At 43.1% G+C, this 25,181-nt stretch overlaps 1 protein-coding gene and 1 long non-coding RNA gene across 2 annotated transcripts in view; both read right to left on the bottom strand.

Annotated features, from left to right (window-relative positions):
• LOC138656667 (bifunctional heparan sulfate N-deacetylase/N-sulfotransferase 4-like) overlaps positions 1-25,181 on the bottom strand; it is a 1,389,166-nt gene that overhangs the window by 485,991 nt on the left and 877,994 nt on the right. The window lies entirely within an intron of this gene.
• LOC138658239 (uncharacterized) lies at positions 5,949-6,447 on the bottom strand. Its single transcript, XR_011317409.1, has 3 exons — positions 6,349-6,447; positions 6,133-6,258; positions 5,949-6,026 (listed from the first exon to the last, which is right to left on the bottom strand). It is a non-coding gene; the product is annotated as an uncharacterized lncRNA (long non-coding RNA).

The following is a 25,181-nucleotide window of genomic DNA, read 5'->3' as shown; positions in this document are numbered from 1 at the left end:
CCCTGGAACCAATTTTAAATTGCCTACAGCCAGCCCAATTTATTATGTTAGGGCTTCGAAGCCTGTCTGCGGTCCCTCCTTCCACTAGGCCTCCACTGACCTGTCTACTGCTGCCCGTGTTCCCCTGGAACCAATTTTAAATTGCCTACAGCCAGCCCAATTTATTATGTTAGGGCTTCGAAGCCTGTCTGCGGTCCCTCCTTCCACTAGGCCTCCACTGACCTGTCTACTGCTGCCCGTGTTCCCCTGGAACCAATTTTAAATTGCCTACAGCCAGCCCAATTTGTTATGTTAGGGCTTCGAAGCCTGTCTGCGGTCCCTCCTTCCACTAGGCCTCCACTGACCTGTCTACTGCTGCCCGTGTTCCCCTGGAACCAATTTTAAATTGCCTACAGCCAGCCCAATTTATTATGTTAGGGCTTCGAAGCCTGTCTGCGGTCCCTCCTTCCACTAGGCCTCCACTGACCTGTCTACTGCTGCCCGTGTTCCCCTGGAACCAATTTTAAATTGCCTACAGCCAGCCCAATTTATTATGTTAGGGCTTCGAAGCCTGTCTGCGGTCCCTCCTTCCACTAGGCCTCCACTGACCTGTCTACTGCTGCCCGTGTTCCCCTGGAACCAACATCAGAAAATATAAAAATAAGTATTTTGCTTATAAAAAAGAAAATACTGGAGAGATATCAAATGCAGATATTTTAACATTAAAAACAAACACATACAACAAAAATCTGGTACAGTACTAAAAATGGCCACCAGCTACAATAACTTTCTCCTGCAAGTAGTTAACTGAAAGTTTTTTTCAATTTAAAACACAGATATGGCATCCACCGAGTGTTGTCCTGTCGCGTCTTCTTTATATTATTGCCAAGAAGATGCAAAACAATGAAAATAATAAAATCATTATTTACCAAAAAAATAGAGTAAGTCAAAACCACATTGCAAATAAACATTCATTACAAATAAAGAAGCAGGGCGCGTCCGAGGGTGAGTATATACCTAATAAGAATATAATCACCCTCGGACGCGCCCTGCTTCTTTCCGACAGCCTTCCTTCCTAAGAATCAGCCCTTCCGTGGTGTAGAGAGAGGGTGTGTTACACTCCAAGGTGTTCCCCAGGTTGCCTTTCCTGAGCTTCGATCTTCATGCTCTCGTTTAGTAGTTGTCGGAAAGTAGGCTGCATTAGGCCTACAAATTGGGTATGGGGTGGAGAGAGATGGTGTGTTACACTCCAAGGTGTTCCCCAGGTTTCCTTGCCATTGCTTCGATCTTCAGACTCTCGTTTAGTAGTTGTAGAAAACTACACTGCATTAGGCCTACAAAATGGGTATCGGGTGGAGAGAGATGGTGTGTTACACTCCAAGGTGTTCCCCAGGTTTCCTTGCCATTGCTTCGGTCTTCCGACTCTCGTTTAGTAGTTGTAGAAAACTACACTGCATTAGGCCTACAAAATGGGTATAGGGTGGAGAGAGATGGTGTGTTCCACTCCAAGGTGTTCTCCAGGTTGCCTTTCCAGAGCTTCGATCTTAATGCTCTCGTTTAGTAGTTGTTGGAAACTACACTGCATTAGGCCTCCAAATTGGCTATGGGGTGGAGAGAGATGGTGTGTTACACTCCAAGGTGTTCTCCAGGTTTCCTCGCCATTGCTTCGATCTTCAGACTCTCGTTTAGTAGTTGTAGAAAACTACACTGCATTAGGCCTACAAAATGGGTATCGGGTGGAGAGAGATGGTGTGTTACACTCCAAGGTGTTCCCCAGGTTTCCTTGCCATTGCTTCGGTCTTCCGACTCTCGTTTAGTAGTTGTAGAAAACTACACTGCATTAGGCCTACAAAATGGGTATAGGGTGGAGAGAGATGGTGTGTTCCACTCCAAGGTGTTCTCCAGGTTGCCTTTCCAGAGCTTCGATCTTAATGCTCTCGTTTAGTAGTTGTTGGAAACTACACTGCATTAGGCCTCCAAATTGGCTATGGGGTGGAGAGAGATGGTGTGTTACACTCCAAGGTGTTCCCCAGGTTTCCTTGCCATTGCTTCGGTCTTCCGACTCTCGTTTAGTAGTTGTAGAAAACTACACTGCATTAGGCCTACAAAATGGGTATAGGGTGGAGAGAGATGGTGTGTTCCACTCCAAGGTGTTCTCCAGGTTGCCTTTCCAGAGCTTCGATCTTAATGCTCTCGTTTAGTAGTTGTTGGAAACTACACTGCATTAGGCCTCCAAATTGGCTATGGGGTGGAGAGAGATGGTGTGTTACACTCCAAGGTGTTCTCCAGGTTTCCTCGCCATTGCTTCGATCTTCAGACTCTCGTTTAGTAGTTGTAGAAAACTACACTGCATTAGGCCTACAAAATGGGTATCGGGTGGAGAGAGATGGTGTGTTACACTCCAAGGTGTTCCCCAGGTTTCCTTGCCATTGCTTCGGTCTTCCGACTCTCGTTTAGTAGTTGTAGAAAACTACACTGCATTAGGCCTACAAAATGGGTATAGGGTGGAGAGAGATGGTGTGTTCCACTCCAAGGTGTTCTCCAGGTTGCCTTTCCAGAGCTTCGATCTTAATGCTCTCGTTTAGTAGTTGTTGGAAACTACACTGCATTAGGCCTCCAAATTGGCTATGGGGTGGAGAGAGATGGTGTGTTACACTCCAAGGTGTTCCCCAGGTTTCCTTGCCATTGCTTCGGTCTTCCGACTCTCGTTTAGTAGTTGTAGAAAACTACACTGCATTAGGCCTACAAAATGGGTATGGGGTGGAGAGAGATGGTGTGTTCCACTCCAAGGTGTTCTCCAGGTTGCCTTTCCTGAGCTTCTATCTTCAGGCTCTCGTTAAATTGTGGTTAAATGGAACAACTGCATTTGGTGTACTAGTTGGTTTGGGGCCTACTAACAGTGTCTGCCGCTCCTTGCTGTTCTCCTGGTTTCCTGTCCTGAAATTCCATTTTCAGGCGCTCGTTAAGTATTTGTTAATGTCAGACTGCATTTGGCCTACTAGTTGGGTTGGGGCCTACTATCGGTGTCTGCCACTCCTTGCTGTTCTCCTCCACTGAACAAAGCTGTGCCGCCTGTTTACTACGGTTGCCAATTTTGAACTGTATTTCGACTACTTACTGATTTGGGCCTACTCTCTGTGTCAGCCTCTCATTCCAGTTGTCCTCCACTGCAATGCCCCCTGGTTATTCCTGTGTTACCAATTTTGAACTGCATTTAGCCAACTTTATTCTTTGGGCCTATATCTGTGTTTCCTCCTCATCCTGCCCATTGCCCAGCCAGTAATAGATGAGTCTGCTGGTACATTGACCCATAACGCAACATTCCCCGTGCACGCTACACAACAACATTGTGACCCTGCTGAAAGTCAGGTTGCTCTTCCCGCATACCATACCACCTTACACGGGGACAAAGAGGAAGGTGCAGATGAAAGTGCAGGTTCCTTCATCAGGTGGGGGGAGGAATACTAGTTGGTGATGTCACTGGCACAGGGCCTCTCATAGTACGCAAAAGTGTTGCTGCCGGTGGGAGGCGCCCCCGCCGTGCAAACACACCGCTGTACTTTGAGGGGCCCTGTGCCAGTGCCAATGCCAACGAGTGGGCCCCCCCTGCTTGCTCAGGTTCACAGCACTTGCAAAGTTGAAATACTTACCTCTCCCTGCTCCACTGCCGTGACGTGGTCCAGATTTCCTGGGCCCACTAATTACTTGAACCAGCCCTACCCACCACAACTTTAGCCAAATGACCCCCAATTTCAAATGCCTTCCAAATATTATAAGGTAAATTACGCTTGACAAGCTTCATTAAGAAGAATGGATGGTTTTGACATTAAAATGGGCACTCTAGGTGTTTTCCTGGCCCCCACTCACTGCCGACTATGCTGCCCCATTGACTTGCATTGGGTTTCGTGTTTCGGTCGATCCCGACTTTACGTCATAATCGGCCGATTTCACTCGACCCGACTTTTGAGATAGTCGGGTTTCGCGAAACCCGGCTCGACTCTAAAAAGGTCAAGGTCGCTCAACTTTACTGATGACATCTGGTGGCAAGATGTCCTGACTGTTGGCAAATATGGCAAACCTGGAGTGCACAAGTGGTCCGGGACTTAGATCCCGCTCGTGACACTACCTTAGGTTCATGGGGCTCAGGAGCCTGGACTGGAGATTCCAAAGGTTTGGCGAAGGTAGGAGCCAGCCGAAACCTCTGCCTACACTGGGCTCGCTCTAACCTCCGCTCGTGAAAACGGAGGTCAATACGAGTAGATATTGTTATTAATTCTTCCAGTGTGGCGGGAATCTCCCTAGTGGCCAGGGCGTCCTTAACGTGGTCAGCCAGCCCCCTCCAAAATATAGGGATAAGGGCTTTATCCGACCACTCCAGCTCAGATGCTAGAGTGCAGAAGTGGATGGCAAAAAGGCTGACCAAGGACGAGCCCTGAGTCAATGCCAACAGTTGGAGCGCCGTATCATGGGTGACACGCGGTCCTAAGAAAACCTGTTTCAGAGTGCTCAGGAATAACGGAGCACTCTGCACCACATGATCGCCACGCTTCCACAGCGGCGCAGCCCACTGCAACGCCCTGTCCGACAATAAGGATATGATAAAGCCCACCTTAGCCTGCTCTGTAGGGAAACGAGAGGCCAGAAGCTCGAGATGTATTGAGCACTGACTCACGAAACCCCTACAGGACTTACTGTCACCAGAACATTTCTCTGGTAGCGGGAGGCGAGATAGCGTCGGTACAGGGGCGGCAGTGGACAAGGTAGCTGCAGCCACACTTGCAGCCTGAACAGCGACAGCAGTAACGTCCACAGCTGAGGTTGAACGCTCTAGAGCCGCCAACCTTCCCTCCAGCTGCTGGATGTACCGCTGTAGATGCTGATCGTCCGTCATTACTAGCCAGACCTTGGCGCTAGTATTCTGTTAAGGACTGGCGGAACGCACCAAGTATAGATGAAATGGAACTAGGTGCGTTCGCAGTCCGAGGTCCACCCTGCAGGTAAAAACCCTGCTGCTAGTAAAGACGGACTATATGGCAGTACTATAAGAATACACACATGGGTTAGCTTCACCCTGTGTGAAGGAAGCGGCCCTGTTGCGTCACAGGACCGCGGTACCGCACATAGAGCGCAAGCAAGGAGTCACTAATCTCAAACCTGAGACTGAGGATTTGAGTTCAGAAGACCCCATGCGCTCGACACCGCAACTGGGGTGTCAGAGGAACATAAATAATAATATAAAGGCACAAGAGTGCGTGCGGTGCCGCACTGACGGACGCCACTAACCACCCAGGCTTGGGTCAGGAAAGCACAGAGCAAGCGCACGGCGCCGTACTGGCGGACACAGCAACTGGTAGCTGTAATGTGTGTTACGTGCTGTAGGATAAGTCGGGCGCTAGATAGCAAACATACACCTTCCGCGAACAGTCATCCAATAGGGAGGGTTATTTAAAGAGCGACTTTCTCTCACAACAGTATGGTGTAACGTGGCACAGCTGTGAAGGTGCACAAAGAGGGTTCCCAAACCAGAAGTTATATAAAGTAAACTTTGGCACTCAACTTTCAATGATTAATGTATTTTATTGGCAGCCACTTGTGCAAACGTTTCGGTCTGTAACAATGACCTTCTTCAGTGTACTGCAGTAACATCAAAATAAAGAGCAAACAATCAATATGTACAATAATATGAACAAAAAACAAAAAACAAGACGAAGACTAATGTACAATATATATATATATATATATACACAGTGATGGATGGGAGAGGGGATGAGGATAATATTACGGGCGAGACAGAAAGGAAAAGAGGAGGAGATCATACCTCACAAATTTGAAGGTTCGGTGTATGTGTGGCTCAAGGTCCAGGTGAGGTCCTGAGTATGGATCCTAAATTAGAACGAGGGTGTGCCGTATTAGACTGGACATGGTCTATAGAAGACTATATGTGAGAATAGCAGAATGAGAAACTAACCCATATACTGGTATAGACGAAGAAAATCTGGTAAGGAGGGTCAAAACAAAATGTTCCTCATTTGGTATACAGGGCAAGTCTGTGAACAAATATATGCGTACATGGGAGCACATGTGAATAAATACCCATCCAGGTAAAATAGAGCCTATGCTGAAAGATGCACACATGTGATATAATGTCCATACCTCTCCAGGTGAGATTAAGTCTCTGCAGACAGATGCACCTATGTAGGGTGTGTAATATAATGTACCAAGAGGTGACCCTAAAGTCCTGATTTAATAGGTATAGTGGAGGGATCCTCTAGAGGGTATCTATATGGGAGCAAAAAATATGTGTGTAAGCAATTCGTATATGAACAGGTTAAAAGAATTGAGGAGGTGGTAAGGGAAATATATACATACCATATGTGTATATATCATGAGAAGTGGATCCAAAGGTGGACCAAACTGGAAACCCTGCCTTGTAATAGGAGAAGACAGCGATATGAATTAATCTGGTAACCTCCCAAAGTGAAGTGCTGACCCCTGTGTTCTATCTTACCGGTGAGTGGCAGTGATACAGGTCCTGAACGCGGTGTCCACCGCTTGTTCCAAGGTGTGCGGCCATAATGCAGGGTGCTCTAATGTAGGAGGGGGGCGGGATCGCAGAGCGGCGAAACCGGAAGTGCGTCACCGGAAGTGACGCACCGCTAATGCCAGTGACACAGTGCGTGTCAGCAAAGGCAGGAGATGTAATGGAGGTGCGTTCCACCTCAACAGCGTTCCACTGAGGTCAGATGGGGTGGTGGAGAAACGTTCCACCTGGGAGGCAAAAGCGGGCATATATACTCTAAAGCCAGGAAAGTGGTGGATGCTTGTGAGTGGCATAAATGTATGGCCCTGAATGATAGTAGTGACATCGGATTTGTATAGAAATAAGGAGGAAAACAGGCAATAAGAAAAGAAAAAATGAAAAAGAAAAGAAAGAAGGAAAAAATGATAAAGAATGATAAAGGCAATGGGACTGAGGAGGGGATCCAGGGGGGGAGGAGGATCAGGACGTGAGAACTTTCATGACGTCAAATTCAATACTGATGACTCTGTAAAACAAAACAGCGTGTCAATATACTTATAAAATTAATGAATGTATACATATAATGTAAAGAGACCAGCCTGGTGTCAATCACTGTGGGAGAAACGAATATGTTATATAAATGCAAGGAGATCATATTCCCTGTTGAGACCTCTGGGTGTCATAGTCTCCAATTCGTGTATCCAGAACGCCTCCCTTTTTTTGAGGGTCTGGATGCGGTTGCCCCCCCGTCTGGGTACCGGGACATGTTCAATTACATGAAACTTAAGTTGAGGTATGGAATGTCCTGCATCAATAAAGTGGTGTGGTAATGGGAGCAATGTGTTCTTGCACCTTATTGTAGACTTGTGTTTACTGATGCGGTCTCTTATAGGTTGCGAAGTCTCACCAATATACAGGAGACCACATGGGCATTTAATGGAGTACACCACAAAAGAGGTATCACAAGTACTGTAATCTTTAATTTTATATCGTTTGCCCGAGTGTGGGTGGTAGAAGTGATCCCCTTTAAGAACATTCCCACACTGATTACAGTGTAAGCATGGGTGCGTACCCGTCCTAGGTTGAGAGAGGAATCTCTGAGTGGAGGTGCGTGGACCCGACCCAATATCGGCTTTGACCACTGTATCCCGAATATTGCGAGGCCGTTTGTAACAGGGTAAGAAATGGTTACGAAATTCTGGTATATCGGGGTGTGCCTCCCCTAGTATTCTCCAATGTCTCCTAATACTACGATGCAGGACGTGGACGTAGGGATGATATGTGTGTACAAATGGTATACGATTCATTGCAGACTGTCTGGGGATTGTGGATGGTTGTAGGGCACTGTATAGTACATCCGGGGGGCACCCCCGTTCACTGAACTTGTTGTACATCTCATCAATCCTCTCCTGCTTCTTGGCCTGGTCTGTGACTATGCGTTCCACCCTTTGAAATTGGGAGCGAGGGATAGCATTTTTGGTGGTAGTAGGATGTAGACTGTTATAATGGAGCAAGCTATTACGGTCTGTGGGCTTCCTATACAGATCCGTACTAATGGTACCACCTGCGTCTTTGGACACAAGGGTGTCAAGGAAGCTAACCTGATATGTGTCCTTGGTCATGGTGAAGGAGAGGCCTGGCCAAGATTGGATACATTGGTCAAAGCCGATATTGGGTCGGGTCCACGCACCTCCACTCAGAGATTCCTCTCTCAACCTAGGACGGGTACGCACCCATGCTTACACTGTAATCAGTGTGGGAATGTTCTTAAAGGGGATCACTTCTACCACCCACACTCGGGCAAACGATATAAAATTAAAGATTACAGTACTTGTGATAACTCTTTTGTGGTGTACTCCATTAAATGCCCATGTGGTCTCCTGTATATTGGTGAGACTTCGCAACCTATAAGAGACCGCATCAGTAAACACAAGTCTACAATAAGGTGCAAGAACACATTGCTCCCATTACCACACCACTATATTGATGCAGGACATTCCATACCTCAACTTAAGTTTCAGGTAATTGAACATGTCCCGGTACCCAGACGGGGGGGCAACCGCATCCAGACCCTCAAAAAAAGGGAGGCGTTCTGGATACACGAATTGGAGACTATGACACCCAGAGGTCTCAACAGGGAATATGATCTCCTTGCATTTATATAACATATTCGTTTCTCCCACAGTGATTGACACCAGGCTGGTCTCTTTACATTATATGTATACATTCATTAATTTTATAAGTATATTGACACGCTGTTTTGTTTTACAGAGTCATCAGTATTGAATTTGACGTCATGAAAGTTCTCACGTCCTGATCCTCCTCCCCCCCTGGATCCCCTCCTCAGTCCCATTGCCTTTATCATTCTTTATCATTTTTTCCTTCTTTCTTTTCTTTTTCATTTTTTCTTTTCTTATTGCCTGTTTTCCTCCTTATTTCTATACAAATCCGATGTCACTACTATCATTCAGGGCCGTACATTTATGCCACTCACAAGCATCCACCACTTTCCTGGCTTTAGAGTATATATGCCCGTTTTTCCTCCCAGGTGGAACGTTTCTCCACCACCCCATCTGACCTCAGTGGAACGCTGTTGAGGTGGAACGCACCTCCATTACATCTCCTGCCTTTGCTGACACGCACTGTGTCACTGGCATCAGCGGTGCGTCACTTCCGGTGACGCACTTCCGGTTTCGCCGCTCTGCGATCCCGCCCCCCTCCTACATTAGAGCACCCTGCATTATGGCCGCACACCTTGGAACAAGCGGTGGACACCGCGTTCAGGACCTGTATCACTGCCACTCACCGGTAAGATAGAACACAGGGGTCAGCACTTCACTTTGGGAGGTTACCAGATTAATTCATATCGCTGTCTTCTCCTATTACAAGGCAGGGTTTCCAGTTTGGTCCACCTTTGGATCCACTTCTCATGATATATACACATATGGTATGTATATATTTCCCTTACCACCTCCTCAATTCTTTTAACCTGTTCATATACGAATTGCTTACACACATATTTTTTGCTCCAATATAGATACCCTCTAGAGGATCCCTCCACTATACCTATTAAATCAGGACTTTAGGGTCACCTCTTGGTACATTATATTACACACGCTACATAGGTGCATCTGTCTGCAGAGACTTAATCTCACCTGGAGAGGTATGGACATTATATCACATGTGTGCATCTTTCAGCATAGGCTCTATTTTACCTGGATGGGTATTTATTCACATGTGCTCCCATGTACACATATATTTGTTCACAGACTTGCCCTGTATACCAAATGAGGAACATTTTGTTTTGACCCTCCTTACCAGATTTTCTTCGTCTATACCAGTATATGGGTTAGTTTCTCATTTTTCTATTCTCACATATAGTCTTCTATAGACCATGTCCAGTCTAATACGGCACACCCTCGTTCTAATTTAGGATCCATACTCAGGACCTCACCTGGACCTTGAGCCACACATACACCGTACCTTCAAATTTGTGAGGTATGATCTCCTCCTCTTTTCCTTTCTGTCTCGCCCGTAATATTATCCTCATCCCCTCTCCCATCCATCACTGTGTATATATAGATATATATATATATATATATATATATATATTGTACATTAGTCTTCGTCTTGTTTTTTTGTTTTTTGTTCATATTATTGTACATATTGATTGTTTGCTCTTTATTTTGATGTTACTGCAGGACACTGAAGAAGGTCATTGTTACAGACCGAAACGTTTGCACAAGTGGCTGCCAATAAAATACATTAATCATTGAAAGTTGAGTGCCAAAGTTTACTTTATATTTCTCTCACAACACACACACATATTTACAAGACAATACTAGCGCATGGCCGTGCGGTCATGCGCAGTTTATATAGTTGCAGCACAGGAAGCTGCTACCGAAGTTTTGTCCTTTCAGGACCTTCCTGGAGGACCAATGGAATGTGCTGCAGTACCTGAGCATGTGACCCTCGATCTCCAACGGGAGATCTTGCCCTGGGCATGCTCAGAGTGTGAAAATAAGGACTTAGTCCCAGAGAAGCCTGCTCGCCGCAGATCAGTGCAGGGTACAACAGGAGAGCCAGAAAAGGCAGCAGTAACCCTCTGCACAGAATCAGTCCCAGCAAGACGCTGGGAGCGACGCCTCCGCTGAGCAGACCCCACTGCGGCCGATGCAGAATGGGAGACCGCAGCAGACACGGATCGAGATTCCTCCTGTGCAGCAGAGGAAACTCGACTCCTAACAAACACACATACAGGAAAACACATGCACACACATATAAACATACACACATGTGCATAAACAGACATACAAGGCCGGCTCCAGGTTTTTGTGGGCCCCGGGCGAAAGTCTTAGTGGGCCCCTTTAACACGTACCACCACAATTCGTGATGCACAAATACGGCAGAGAAATATAGGTATAGTACAATGCCAAACATTTCACTTCTTACATTACATGAGTGATATCTATTATAAATTCTACAATATCATACAGCAGAAGGGATTCAGGTGATCGAGGCTCCACAGATTGAAGTACCTGTAGTATTAGAGGTAAATGGGATATTGATAAATGTATCCCGCCAATAGAAAATGTCCTCAACAGTGTACCCATTACAAAAGTCAATTTCCTCCTATATAATTCTCCACACAGTATAATGGGCACAACATAGTGTCTCATGAAATTTAATGGGCCCCATATATTGCTCCATACAATATAATGGGACCCATGCAATATATTGCTCATACTGTGTTATGGGCACTACACAGTCCTGCATATAGTATAAAGGGCACCATGTATTGATACATACAATAATATGGGCACCACATAGTCCTCTATACAGTATAATGTAAAGAGAGGATCTGCAGAGGAACAGAGAGAGATAAACATGTCAAATAGTTTAAAGCACGGGGGGCCCCATAGCATACCAGTGTCCCGGAAGGCGAGCGGGCCCCTGCACTTGCAGGGTGTACCGGGTGGTGACACCAGCCCTGCCTGCCTGCAAAGGTCCCCCTCCACCTCCTGGCCCCGATGCAATTGCATCAGCTGTATGTCCCCCCAGTACGGGCCTTTATTGCTATGGTATTCTAAAATGTTGGTGGACTTTTTAAGCAGAATAATGCATACTCGGTATGCCCCCGGTGCAACTGCATCAGCGGTATGTCCCCCCAGTACACACCTTTATTGCTATGGTATTCTCAAATGTTGGTGGACTTTTTAAGCAGCAGAATAATGCATACCCTACTGAGAAACTTGTTTAGAATAGAACAAAGAGTAAAGAGTGTTAACTTGGTCTCCAAATTCCCCAGTGCTTGAAAAGCATGTCTAATCCCAAGAGGTCCCACCTAATCCATCCCTTGGGGCCAAATACAAGAAAACACAATCAAAAGTCTTGTAGAGTCCGTTATTAAGGAGGTTGCCCACTACTTTAGCATTGATCAACTATCCTTATGATAAGTCATCAATGTCTGATCGCTCTGGGTCCCACACCCAACACGCCCACCGATCAACTGCTACCGATGTCATTGGCAGCCGCCAACAGGAAGTACTCACTCCCAGAGCTGACTGTCTTCTGATAGTGGAGAGGCAGATGTGTAGTACCCTGTGGCAGCCACTATGAGAAGATGACCACCTCCGCAATTGAGTACTTCCAACTGGCCACAGCTGATAACAGCTGATCAGCAGCAGTACCGAATGTTGGACCCTGATCAATTAGACACTGATTACCTATCCTTCAATGCTAAAGTAGAGGACAACCTCGTTAATGGATCTGAGCTGTTTTGGCAATGTCAGGGGGTTAACACAATATTATGCAGTAGTTTTTTTATGTTATGACATTAAAATATAATATCATATATAATATAAATGCAAAGACAAATATCTGTAAATAATACTACAGCAGTTGCAGCAGTCTATGGAAGCATTTTTTGAATTATACATTGAATGTTGCCTTTTCCACATTGGAATATAATCACTTGTTCATTACGCCTTCAATCTTATCTGTATGGATTCTAGACAAATGTGCCAAATATGTAAAAAGTACATTCCGTTCCCTGAAATGGGCATCGAGGAATTCTTTTACAATGTTCATCACACTGTAAGTTAATTACTTAGGGTAATATTGGAAAACTCTTACATCAAAACAGATGCAAAAATAGATAATTGAACTTAATCCAGAAAAATGTGTGCAATTCTCATATGAATCTATAAGATGCAATTCCCAAAGAGATGTCTGGAATATTTGTTTTATCTCTTCAATTTTAAAGTAACATTTTATAGAAACTCTTAACTGATAATTTTACGGTGAGAGAGGTTATCCAAGATAAATAAAAACGTTGACAGGCAGTTAATAGTTTAAAATACTAAATTATGCTATACTCTCCAGGTAGAAACCAAAGGCTCTAACATTAGCTGTTCTGGTGTTCTGTCCAAAACAAGAAGTTGTGACCTGTAATTTTTTCACCTGACCTGAAAATTGCTGCAGCAGTCATGAAACTGGAATGGGATGTTACTAGAAGCACATCTGGTGACGATCCATTCCAGCCACATGAGGAAAGCAGAAAATCAACAAATAAGGACATATTATTTCTGACCCATTGTCTAATGAACATGTAACAGCATGCTTGCTCCTTTGGTGCTGTATAAGTTCTGAGGACTCCTAAGGCCATGGAAGGAACTGACAGCTAGCTCACAGAAGGAGTAACACACCAACTTCCAGCTTTTAATTGTACCTGCATCTTTCAGGCACGAGTATAATTGAAGCCATGACTGCTGGCACTTCTGAGTTTGGGTTTCGTCATCAGTATGATCAGATCATCTGATCATGCTGCTGACATCACTTTCCTGTGCCAGTGAATGTCTGTATGGTAAATGCTCTAATGAAGGTGAAGAAAATGAAGATTTATTTAAATCTAATTTGCGGCTCTGGCAAAAATTAAGAAACAACTGCAAAATGTTCAGTTTGTCTGATTTTTCTCTTTATAGGTATATTTTTGAGTAAAATGTAAATTGTTCTTTTAGTCTATAAACTTCTGACAACATGTCTCCAAATTTCCAAGCAATACATTTTGCACTTTTTTTTCTGAAAAAGAAAAATGGTCAAAATTTAAAAAAACCCCAGTGCTTTCAGACCTCAAATAATACAAAGAAAACAAGTTCATAATCATTTAGAAACAACAATACTAATGTTTTAACTCAGGAAGAGTTCAGAAATCAATATTTTGTGGAATAACCATGATTTTTAATCACAGCTTTCTTGCGTCTTGGCATCCTTTCCACCAGTCTTTTACACTGCTTCTGGCGCAAAAATGTAAGCAGTTCTTCTTTGTGTGATGGCTTGTGACTATCCATCATCCTCTTGATTACATTCCAGAGGTTTTTAATGGGGTTCAGGTCTGGAGATTGGGCTGCCCATGACAGGGTTTTGATGTGGTGGTCTCTTAATTTTTGCCAGATCTGTATGTAATTTGTGATGAGGTGGGGTGCATGGAGGGCGGTAGAAGGTAAGGTTTATGGAGACAGCACTAAGGGGAAGGGAAAATAAATGAGGAAACATTATGAGTAGCAGGGGTGGGGTGGAGTATGAGAAAACAGTAGGAGAAGTGGGGGAGGGGAGAATGTGTGAGGAGACAGTATAGATAGCAAGGGGATAATGTGTGAGGAGGCATATATTAATATACTAATTCTGGTTCTAGTAATGTATTTCTGTACTGATGGGGTTTCTATTGCTGTATCTTTGTACTTCTGGCGGTTGTAGTGCAGTATTTCTGTGCTGATTGTGGTTCTGGTGATGCATTCTAGTGCTATTATTGGTTCTGATTCCATACACAGGTAACAATCCATAGCGCGCAAGATTACAAGACCATATAAGTAAAGTATTAAAGTATTTGGCCATCTGACAAGTTAAGTTTGGATTTATATTAGGACTATTGAAGGGGTTGTCCAGGTTTGTGATGAAAGTCTCCAATCACTATATGTGACTTCAGACTTCTGATTCCTCAGAGTGCACCACTGCCCACTGTCAGGATTCTCTCGAGCCGGGAGAGTGGGGGTCACGTAACCACATGTAATCGATTTGCATACAATTAGTCATGTACCTACTAGATGTTAGGACTGGCGGAACGCACCAAGAAAGATGTAATAGATGCGTTCGCAGTCCGGGGTCCACCGTGCAGGTGAAAACCTGCTGCTAGTAAATGGCAGCGTAATATGGCGGTGGAAGCGAACCCGGTAAAGCCACAGGTCCGCAATACCGCACTAAAGAGTGCAAGCAAGGAGTCAGCGAACACAACCCCAAGACTCAGGATTGAAGTCCGATTAGACCACTTGCTGACAGAACACCGCAACTGGGTGTGTTAGGTAACTATTATAATTAGAGCACCGAAGTGCGAACTGTGCCGTGCTGGCAGACACCACTAAGCACCCAGACGTGGGTCAGGAAGCGCACTACTGGCACGTGGCGCCGCACTGGCGGACACAGCAATAGACGCTGATACGTGTGTGACACATTGAGTGGTTAGTCGGGCGCTAGATAGCAGCCATACTCCATATGTGACCAGTCATACAATAGGGTAGGGGTATTTAATGAACGACTTGCACTCACAACAAACACACGTATACAATTGTACACTAGCGCATGGCCGTGCGGTCATGCCAAGCTTATATGCTGTACTACTTTCAGGACCTTCCAATAAAGGACCAATGGGCAGCTGCCACAGAAGTTAGCCCTTTCAGGACCTGCCAGGAGGACCAATGGGAACCACTGCAGCATCTGAGCATGTGACCCTTGATCTCCAACGGGAGATCTCACCCTGGGCATGCTCAGAAGTGAAAAAGGAGGACTTAGTCCCAAAAGCGTCCGCTCGCTGCTGCCCAGCACTGGCTTTAATGGCAAAAGCTGGAGAAGCAACAGCAAGCCTAAGCACAGAGTGAGACTGAGCCAGACGCAAGGACCGACGTCTCCGCTGAGCAGGTTTACCTGCGGCAGGAGAAGAATGGGAGACCGCAGCAGAAGCGGCCCGAGATTCCCCCTGTGCAGAAGCGGGAACTCGACCCCTAACACTAGATGTGCACTGCTTTAGTCAATTCATTTGCATTGAGTGAGGCTGTGCCCATCTAGTCAAATGTGGTCAGAATTATGCAAATCACATACTTGTGGTCACCTAACCACCCACTGCCAGCAAAGTAAAATCCTGACAGTGTCCAGTGCTTAAGCTGTGAAGAGTCAGAAGTTTGCTATAGCATAGAGTGACAGGAGACTTTCATCAAAATCTGGACAACCTCTTTAATTATAAAATTAAGCAATGTAGCATGCCCAATCCCAACAGTGTGTAATATACTTACTGTCAGGATTTGACTCTACTTGTCAGTTCATACTGTCAATTCATTACTGTCACTTGTAGACTAATTTCTCTTCCTATTCTCTCGCTGAAGTGGGAGCTGTAGTATTTCACTGAATATTGAGAGAATGATGAACAGCTAGTCAGCATATGACTGTAAGTATGCACATTGCATATAAGCAGCAACATGACAGCTACTCAAAATGCTTAAGCTGTCTATAGGATTGGCTGCCAAACTGAATTCTTGCCCTGGATGCTGTAAAACCTAGATTCGCCTGCGCGTTGTTTATAGTCACTAAAATCACACAATTTACTCATTCTAATGTAAAATGACAAGGACATTTATCCACAAAATCCTTATTTACTTGATTGTTTAGGATACTCTGATGTAGAAACACCAATTTCAATGTAGCAGTTGGTGCATGTCCAATAGTTGCAACCCAAATAACTAATGAAGTTAGAAAAATAAAAATATAGGAAGCATCCTAAATAGTTCAGATCCAAAAAATATATATTTATTTGCCCACTTGGAAACCTTTCAGGTAATAAGGAGCTTTGCCTTAGCTAAGTGTATCAAACTATTAACAAAGGCTCAGCTACTTATAAGTTAAAACATTGCCGTTATGCTCGTGGCCAGATCAATTTTTTTTTGCATCCGAGTAGTCTGGAATGCTACCTATATTCCTTCCGTTGATAAATGTAACAAAAAAATAAAATAGGAAAACGATAAACTAAATCTTTTGTCGCACTTGTATTATGCATTCATAAAGCTTAGTTATTATTCCGTTTTAAATCTCAAGGCAAAGTGAAAATTTAACTCTGCAGCATGTCATAATCCCAATATACATTAAATAAAGTTTTTAGAGATTGATTTATGCTTCATCACAAGTTCTCAGTTGAAAGAATATTTAATATGCTTATTCTCGAAGGACAAGGCTTTCTGCATTTTAATTTAAAATATCCACAATTTTCAATATGGTACAGATGGCAATGTTGCTAAAGAGTTGGAATAGAAAATTGAATCAAATGATCTTCTGCATTGAAATCAAACATGCATTTAGATTAGCATGCAGCTACCACTCTCATTTTTTTGGAGACAGAAAATAATAATAGTACTGACTGAGCATCTTACACATTCAGAAATTCTGTACTTGGCAGTGTTTGTCCAGCACTGGGAAGGCATCCTGAATAAATGTAGCCTCAATTTAATGCTGTTAATAATTGATGGATCTAATAAGGAAAGTATGAAAAATGAAATTAGATATGGATAACCTCAAATAAAGTTTGAAAGAATAAAATGAACTTAACAAATACCAACAGGAGAAGACCCAACCTATGAATAATTTAATATGTGAAGGAACAGATTCAATTACAAAAGAAAGAAAAATGCAACTGAAGTCAAGATTGTGAATTCTAACATGTATATACAGTAATTGGCCAATTAAAAAAAGAAGAATTGTTGGCGCTTTTCAATTTTTATCATAACCTTAAATATTTGAAAAAAAATAATTTGTAATTGTGTTATCTGGATATTAAAACTTTTTTTGGATATGCAAAAATTTATCACAGAAGAACAATTTTGTAAAGTGTATTTTTTTTAGAGCTTCAGGTGTAGTGAAATTATAATTTAGTTATTAAATCTTTTTACAGTTAACACTGTGGTTTATGTTTTTTCATTACCTTTTCTTTTGACGGGCTCCGATATGACCACTAGCTGATTGCTCCTATGTGGCTTGATTTAAAAGCTGTAATGAATACAAATTTGAGGGTTGACTTGCTCAAAAAATTGTTGGCTGTAAGAGACTATGAACCTAAACTACTGCCCAAAAAATAGAGGAAATTCTCATGCTCCCTATGCGAGTTTTCTGGAGGGAAAAAAAGTCACAAATCAAGGCTCAACCATATTTACAGCGTAATTTACAAGTTTTATTTTTCATTTTTTAATTGTGGCATGGCATACCGCTGAGTAACAGATTTGTCAAAATGTATGCCGGCATTGTAGCTGAAATCCACAGTAGTTGTAAACTGAAGTATATTTTTTTAGTGCACGAACAGTCCAAAGATTTACTAATTTTCTTAAATTTGGTGAACCTTACTCCAACCGGACATAAATTCACAACTGCCGGTGTGTGAAATGCCAGCAATGATAAATACCTCCTCTGTCATTGTCTATACCATGCTCCGTGGTGGTATCACTCATATAGGCTGTAGGAGCCTGCTCTTCATGCTGAGAGGAGCCCTCACATATGTTACCTAGCAAGTTTAATTGGTTGCTTAAAACAATGATGAGTATAATGGAAACCTGCCATCATTTTTTCAACACCCAACAACCAGACCTTATTCCCAGTTTTAACCCAAACAAATGCAGAAAAAGAACATGTTTCTGTTGCACACAATCACTGGTTGGTTAAAATGTGACCCAATTTAGTAGCTTCTCTGTTACAATATATTGTATCTGAAATCCAACATAAAAAATTCAGATTGTTTCTAAACAAAATTAGAGGAATAAACATGTATAGCAGGGGCCATTAAAATCTCAAGGTGTTGCATTGCACCTCTTTATAATTTTAAGTTATGTAGAGATGCAAGAGATCATGTGCATGAATCTAAAATGTGTAGAATCAATCAATAAAGCTTTAGAAAAAATGATGCTTAGTATGCGACTCATTTTATAAGACTTGATTATTCACTAGAGCTTTAACAAATTCTTAGTAAATAAATGAAAACAAATTTAGTATAAGGGTAGGAATAGTTATGAATACTCTAAGAATTTGGTTCTGTAAATGCCATGCCTATTCCTTAATGACAAACTATTGGAAATACTTCTACAGTCACATGTTAAGGTGAATATATAATTAAAGTGAGTAGAATTACTCCAGCAGACTCTTCATCAAGACTACTTTGCAGAGAAAACGTGTTGTGCACAACTGATTAATGGTGTTCAGGTAGGTTCCCAAACCGTACTGAATAAAAATAGAACCCGACATTCAACTTAGTGTAAAGATTGTTGGTGATTTTATTCTATCCCAAACAGTAGCATTACAAAACGTTACTTCATCAAGACTGGCAGTCTATACTGGAGTAATTCTACTCACTCTAGGTACTTCATTAAGAATAGCGTACAAACGCCAAACTTGATAAAACTGTGTGTTATTCCTGGTGAATAATACCAGTAGATGAATTAAAAAAACAAACACTACACGTACATTTCCCACAATAGTATACACATAATTAAGTTAGTTATTTCACTATAGATCCCTGCTGATCAATTTACTAACACACAGATGTGTCCACCCTTAAATTTTATAGAGTTTGGCTAAGTAATATAATTTCTAACTATAATCAAATTCAATGTAATGATACGACGTGAAAATAATACTATTAACAGACTGCAAGTTACATTACTATCTCGGGGTTGCCATGCATAAACCAATACAGCAATGACGTCTTGTATCAATCATCAAATCAAGTATTTTATTGATATTGGGTCCCACTCAGGATACTTAATGTTTAAAGCAAGTTAAGAGTTACCAAGTTATCCTGCAGATATTAGTGAATCTGGATGATCTGTCCATATAACTTTACAGTGACCTTTGTTGTTCTTTTTATTAAAGATGGCTATGTCTAAACAGACAAGGTTAGACATAATAAGTCAATTTATTAATCTAATTAGTGTACGTAAGTGCTTACGTAAAAAATCTAAACTGACTTTTATTTTTAAAAGCTGTTGATTTTTGATTTTTTGATAAAAAATTCCAAAGCCCTTCCACAGACATAAACTTATATGACAAAGTTTTTGTTATCCAAAGCCAGAACTAGTTGAAAAATAGTATGCAATGATAGAGATGAGCTTATCTTTTGAAATTGAATTTCACAGAATTCTCCCCAAAATTCTATTTACGACAAATAAATTTTAGAAAATTTCAGGAATGGAATGACTATAATAGCTTATAAAATATATATGGGTGAGAGAAGTGAGAGAGAACCTCACTGAGCACAAGAGATTAGACTCTACAGGTGAGAAAGACTTACCCAGCGATTCTGGAGATGGAAAATGAATTTGCAGGAGAAACTTTGCTTCTCTGCGAATCGCTTATCTGTGATAGCCCAGGTATTGATCACCTCTGTACAAATTATGACAATCCATTTTGCAAATTGAGCTTCAAAATGTTTGAATTTGTGTGAAACCGCGAGATTCGGGAAACTCAACTATAACTTGATCCTTGAAAGTTGATCAACTCATCTCTACTTAATACTGCTTTTGTTTTCAGTTGCAAGTGCAAACAATAGATGGTAAGGCACTATACTCCCTCTAGCAGTCTTCCCTAACAGCAAGAATTCTATTTTTTAATTCTATATTGCAAAACCCACTTTCACAGGGTATCACTTGGTTGAAATCAATAAGGCATCTGTGTCTAAGGTTTTATTCACACTACAAATAAAAAACTGAACACACAGTGCTCAGCATAAAGTAGTATGTCTCCTTGAAAAGTAAGATATTAATCAAACAAATTTCCATTATTTTGACACTGAATTTCATGGAACATTTCTTTAAAAATAACATTAAAGAAAGGCTAGTAATATACAGTTATGGCCAAAAGTGTTAGCACCCTTTAAACTGTTCCGGAAAATGTTTCTTCCAGAAAATTCTTGCAATTACACATCTTTTGCTATACACATGTTTATTTCCTTGTGTATTGTTATGACCTGGTGGTTAGGACAAGAATGGACCTGATGGTCAAGAGCACCCGGAATGACCTGATAGTTACTAATAATATAGGACGAGCTCTGAGACGTGGGAACTCTGCTGACCGCAATCCCTAATCCTATCACACACACTAGAAATAGCCATGGATTGCTCCTAACGTTCCCTATGCAACTCGTCACAGCCTAAGAAACTAGCTAGCCCTGAAGATAGAAAAATTAAGCCTACCTTGCCTCAGAGAAATTCCCCAAAGGAAAAGGCAGCCCCCAAATATAATGACTGTGAGTAAAGATGAAAATTACAAACATAGAGATGAAATAGATTTAGCAAAGTGAGGCCCGACTTACTGAACAGACTGAGGATAGGAAAGGCAACTTTGCGGTCAGCACAAAAAACTACAAAAGACCACGCAGAGGGCGCAAAAAGACACTCCGCACCGACTCACGGTGCGGAGGCGCTCCCTCTGCGTCCCAGAGCTTCCAGCAAGCAAGACAAAAATCAAAATAGCAAGCTGGACAGAAAAAAAGGAAACAAGAGAAAAAAACAAGCAGGAACTTAGCTTCTGCTGGGAAGACAGGTCACAAGAACGATCCAGGAGTGAACAAGACCAATACTGGAACATTGACAGGTAGCCTGGGGCAAAGATCTAAGTGGAGTTAAATAGAGCAGCCCACTAACGACTTAGCCTTGTCACCTGTGGAAGGAATCTCAGAAACACCCACAGCCACCAGAGGAAGTCCATGGACGGAACCAGCCGAAGTACCATTCATGACCACAGGAGGGAGCCCGACAACAGAATCCACAACAGTGTATATTGGATCAAATCAAAAAATGAGAAAAAAGTCAAATTGGACATAATTTCATTCAAATCCCCCAAAATGACCTCTGCAAAATTGTTGGCACCTCTAAAAAATTGTGGGTAAACAACTTTTTTTTCAAGCATGTGATGCTCATTCAAACTCACCTGTAGCAAGTAACAGATGAAAATCAAACCAGAAACCAGATAAAAAGGGGAGAAGTGTACTCAAACTTTGCTTTGTGTATCTGTGCCACATTGAGCATAGAGAACAGAAAGAGAACCAAAATTGTTTAAAATTAAAAACAAACTCAATGTTGCTGTGAAGGGCAGAGAAAAATTGATGAAGTTTTGCAATGCACGATAATCCAGAGTTTGGATGAGCAGCCTGTTATGAAAGGCAATTCAGTACTACAATGGACATAGCGGTCAGAGCACATACAGTGATCTGACAATAACCCAAAATCATAGAACGAGCTCTGAGACGTGGGAACTCTGCAGACCGCAATCCCTAATCCTCTCCAAACAACACTAGAGGCAGCCGTGGATTGCGCCTAACTCTGCCTATGCAACTCGGCACAGCCTGAGAAACTAACTAGCCTGAAGATAGAAAATTAGCCTACCTTGCCTCAGAGAAATACCCCAAAGGAAAAGGCAGCCCCCCACATATAATGACTGTGAGTTAAGATGAAAAGACAAACGTAGAGATGAAATAGATTCAGCAAAGTGAGGCCCGACTTTCTTAACAGATCGAGGATAGAAAAGGTAACTTTGCGGTCTACACAAAACCCTAAAGAACACCACGCAAAGGGGGCAAAAAGACCCTCCGTACCGAACTAACGGCACGGAGGTACACCCTTTGCGTCCCAGAGCTTCCAGCAACAAATTAGACAAGCTAGACAGAAAAAATAGCAAACAAATAGCAAGAAGAACTTAGCTATGCAGAGCAGCAGGCCACAGGAATGATCCAGGGAAAAGCAAGTCCAACACTGGAACATTGACAGGAAGCCAGGATCAAAGCATTAGGTGGAGTTAAGTAGAGAAGCACCTAACGACCTCACCAGATCACCTGAGGGAGGAAACTCAGAAGCCGCAGTACCACTTCCCTCCACCAACAGAAGCTCACAGAGAGAATCAGCTGAAGTACCACTTGTGACCACAGGAGGGAGCTCTGCCACAGATTTCACAACAGTACCCCACCTTGAGGAGGGGTCACCGAACCCTCACCAGAGCCCCCAGGGCGACCAGGATGAGCCACATGAAAGGCACGAACAAGATCGGGAGCATGGACATCAGAGGCAAAAACCCAGGAATTATCTTCCTGAGCATAACCCTTCCATTTAACCAGATACTGGAGTTTCCGTCTAGAAACACGAGAATCCAAAATCTTCTCCACAATATACTCCAATTCCCCCTCCACCAAAACTGGGGCAGGAGGATCAACAGATGGAACCATAGGTGCCACGTATCTCCGCAACAATGACCTATGGAATACGTTATGTATGGAAAAAGAATCTGGAAGGGTCAGACGAAAAGACACAGGATTAAGAACCTCAGAAATCCTATACGGACCAATGAAACGAGGTTTAAAGAGGAAACCTTCATAGGAATATGACGAGAAGATAACCAAACTAGATCCCCAACACGAAGTCGGGGACCCACACGGCGTCTGCGATTAGCGAAACGTTGAGCCTTCTCCTGGGACAAGGTCAAATTGTCCACTACATGAGTCCAAATCTGCTGCAACCTGTCCACCACAGCATCCACACCAGGACAGTCCGAAGACTCAACCTGTCCTGAAGAGAAACGAGGATGGAACCCAGAATTGCAGAAAAATGGCGAAACCAAGGTAGCTGAGCTGGCCCGATTATTAAGGGCGAACTCAGCCAAAGGCAAAAAGGACACCCAGTCATCCTGATCGGCAGAAACAAAGCATCTCAGATATGTTTCCAAGGTCTGATTGGTTCGTTCGGTCTGGCCATTAGTCTGAGGATGGAAAGCCGAGGAAAAAGACAAGTCAATGCCCATCCTACCACAAAAGGCTCACCAAAACCTTGAAACAAACTGGGAACCTCTGTCAGAAACGATATTCTCTGGAATGCCATGTAAACGAACCACATGCTGGAAGAACAATGGCACCAAATCAGAGGAGGAAGGGAATTTAGACAATGGTACCAAATGGACCCTCTTAGAAAAGCGATCACAGACCACCCAAATGGCTGACATCTTTTGAGAAATGGGAAGATCAGAAATAAAATCCATAGAGATATGTGTCCAAGGCCTCTTCGGAACCGGCAAGGGCAAAAGCAACCCACTGGCACGAGAACAGCAGGGCTTAGCCCGAGCACAAATCCCACAGGACTGCACAAAAGTACGCACATCCCGCGACAGAGACGGCCACCAAAAGGATCTAGCCACTAACTCTCTGGTACCAAAGATTCCAGGATGACCAGTCAACACCGAACAATGAACCTCAGAGATAACTTTATTGGTCAACTTATCAGGGACAAACAGTCTCTCCGCTGGACAACGATCACGTTTATTAGCCTGAAATTTTTGCAGCACCCGCCGCAAATCAGGGGAGATGGCAGACACAATTACTCCTTCCTTGAGGATACCCGCCGGCTCAGACAAACTGGGAGAGTCGGGCACAAAACTCCTAGACAGAGCATCCGCCTTCACATTTTTAGAGCCCGGAAGGTACGAAATCACAAAGTCAAAACGGGCAAAAAACAGCGACCAACGAGCCTGTCTAGGATTCAACCGCTTAGCAGACTCAAGATAAGTCAAGTTCTTATGATCAGTCAATACCACCACGCGATGCTTAGCTCCTTCAAGCCAATGACGCCACTCCTCGAATGCCCACTTCATGGCCAGCAACTCTCGGTTGCCCACATCATAATTTCGCTCAGCAGGCGAAAACTTCCTGGAAAAAAAAGCGCATGGTTTCATCACTGAGCAATCAGAACCTCTCTGCGACAAAACAGCCCCTGTTCCAATCTCAGAAGCATCAACCTCGACCTGGAACGGAAGAGAAACATCTGGTTGACACAACACAGGGGCAGAAGGAAAACGACGCTTCAACTCTTGAAAGGCTTCCACAGCAGCAGAAGACCAATTGACCAAATCAGCACCCTTCTTGGTCAAATCGGTCAATGGTTTGGCAATACTAGAAAAATTGCAGATGAAGCGACGATAAAAATTAGCAAAGCCCAGGAACTTTTGCAGACTTTGCAGAGATGTCGGCTGAGTCCAATCATGGATGGCTTGGACCTTAACAGGATCCATCTCGATAGTAGAAGAGGAAAAGATGAACCCCAAAAATGAAACCTTCTGCACACCAAAGAGACACTTTGATTCCTTCACAAACAAAGAATTAGCACGCAGGACCTGAAAAACTGTTCTGACCTGCTTCACATGAGACTCCCAATCATCCGAGAAGATCAAAATGTCATCCAAGTACACAATCAGGAATTTATCCAGGTACTCTCGGAAGATGTCATGCATAAAGGACTGAAACACTGATGGAGCATTGGCAAGTCCGAATGGCATCACTAGATACTCAAAATGACCCTCGGGCGTATTAAATGCAGTTTTCCATTCATCTCCTCACCTGATTCGCACCAGATTATACGCACCACGAAGATCTATCTTGGTGAACCAACTAGCCCCCTTAATCCGAGCAAACAAATCAGATAACAATGGCAAGGGGTACTGAAATTTAACCGTGATCTTATTTAGAAGGCGGTAATCTATACAAGGTCTCAGCGAACCATCCTTCTTGGCTACAAAAAAGAACCCTGCTCCTAATGGTGACGATGACGGGCGAATATGCCCCTTCTCC

Source organism: Ranitomeya imitator, chromosome 1, assembly GCF_032444005.1.
Source record: "Ranitomeya imitator isolate aRanImi1 chromosome 1, aRanImi1.pri, whole genome shotgun sequence".
NCBI classification, from domain to species: domain Eukaryota; kingdom Metazoa; phylum Chordata; class Amphibia; order Anura; family Dendrobatidae; genus Ranitomeya; species Ranitomeya imitator.
The sequence above is the reverse complement of the archived record's forward strand: the minus strand, read 5'-3'. Positions and strand labels throughout refer to the sequence as shown.